The sequence below is a fragment of the Mus musculus genome, chromosome Y (assembly GCF_000001635.26).
Source record: "Mus musculus strain C57BL/6J chromosome Y, GRCm38.p6 C57BL/6J".
Classification (NCBI taxonomy): Eukaryota; Metazoa; Chordata; class Mammalia; order Rodentia; family Muridae; genus Mus; species Mus musculus.
In genome coordinates, this window is record NC_000087.7 from 17991257 (window position 1) to 17993610 (window position 2354).

Genomic DNA, 2354 nt, shown 5'->3' on the forward strand with positions numbered 1-2354 from the left:
GGCATGATCAACATTGTAAAAATGGCTATCTTGCCAAAAGCAATCTACAGATTCAATGCAATCCCCATCAAAATTCCAACTCAATTCTTCAACGAATTAGGAGGAGCAATTTGCAAATTCATCTGGAATAACAAAAAACATAGGATAGCAAAAACTCTTCTCAAGGATAAAAGAACCTCTGGTGGAATCACCATGCCTGAACTAAAGCTTTACTACAGAGCAATTGTGATAAAAACTGCATGGTACTGGTATAGAGACAGACAAGTAGACCAATGGAATAGAATTGAAGACCCAGAAATGAACCCACACACCTATGGTCACTTGCTCTTCGACAATTGAGCTTAAACCATCCAGTGGAAGAAAGACAGCATTTTCAACAATTGGTGCTGGCATAACTGGTTGTTATCGTGTAGAAGAATGTGAATCGATCCATACTTATCTCCTTGTACTACGGTCAAATCTAAGTGGATCAAGGAACTTCACATAAAACCAGAGACACTGAAACTTATAGAGGAGAAAGTGGGGGAAAGCCTTGAAGATATGGGCACAGGGGAACATTTACTGAATAGAACAGCAATGGCTTGTGCTTTAAGATCAAGGATTGACAAATGGGACCTCATGAAACTGCAAAGCTTCTGCAAGGCAAAAGACACCTTCAATAAGACAAAAAGACCACCAACAGGTTGGGAAATAATCTTTACCTATCTTAAATCACATAGGGGACTAATATCCAATATATATAAAGAACTCAAGAGGGTGGACTCAAGAAAGGCAAATAGCCCCATAAAAGATGGGGCTCAGAGCTGAAAAAAGAATTCTCACCTGAGGAATCCCGAAAGGCTGAGAAACACCTGAAAAAATGTTCAACATCCTTAATCATCAGGGAAATGCAAATCAAAACAACCCTGAGATTCCATGTCACACCAGTCAGAATGGCTAAGATCAAAAATTCAGGTGACAGCAGATGCTGGCGAGGATGTGGAGAAAGAGGAACACTCCTCCATTGTTGGTGGGATTGCAAACTGGTACAACCACTCTTGAAATCAGTCTGGCGGTTCCTCCGAAAATTGGACATAGTACTACCGGAAGATCCTGCAATACCTCTTCTGGGCATATATCCAAAGATGTCCCAACCAGTAAGAAGGACACATGCTCCACTATGTTCATAGCAGCCTTATTTATAATAGCCAGAAGCTGGAAATAACCCATATGTCCCTCAACAGAGGAATGGATACAAAAAAATTGGTACATTTACACAATGGAGTAGTACTCAGCTATTAAAAAGAATGAATTCACAAAATTCCTAGGCAAATTGTTGGACCTGGAGGGCATCATCCTGAGTGAGGTAACCCAATCACAAAAGAACTCAAATGAAATGTACTCACTGATAAGTGGATATTTACCCAGAAACTTAGTATAGCGAGATATAAGGTACAATATGTAAAACATGTGCAACTGAAGAAGAACGAAAACCAAAGTGTGGACACTTTGCTCATTCTTAGAATTGGAAACAATCACCCATGTAAGGAGTTACATAGACAAAGTTTGGAGCTGAGACAAAAGGATGGTCCATCTAGAGACTGCCATATCCAGGGATCAATCACATAATTAGCCTCCAAGCGATGACACCATTGCATACACTAGCAAGCCTTTGATGCAAGGATGGTGATATAGCTGTCCCTTGTGAGACTAGGCCGGGGCCTAGCAAACACAGATGTGGATGCTCACAGTCAACTATTGGATGGATCACAGAGCCCCCAATAGAGGAGCTAGAGAAAGTATCCAAGGAGCTAAAGAGATCTGCAACCCTATCGGAGGAACAACATTGTGAACTAACCAGTACCCCAGATCTCTTGAATCTAGCTGCATATATATTAAAAGATGACCTAGTCGGCCATCACTGGAAAGAGAGGCCCATTGGCCAGGTAAACGTTATATACCCCAGCACAGGGGAATGCCAGGGCCAAAAAAAAGGGAATGGGTGGGTAGGGGAGTGTGTGTGTGGGACTTTTGGGATAGCATTGGAAATGCAATTGAAGAAAATACGTAATAAAAAAATAAATTGAGAAATATTCAAAATAATTCAGCAAAAATCAGGAACAAGAAAAGGCTGTTCATTCTCTGAAAATCTATTTAATACAGTACTTGATATTCTAGTTAGAGGAATAAGACGACTGAAGAGGATCAAGGACATACAAATTAGAAAGGAAGAAATCAAAGTATCATTATTTATAAAATAGTATAGGTAAACAATTCCAACAATGCTACCAGATGATAAACACCTCGAGCACAGATGATAAACACCTGGAGCAACGTGCCTAGATTCAAGATTAATTAATTAAATAATTATAAAT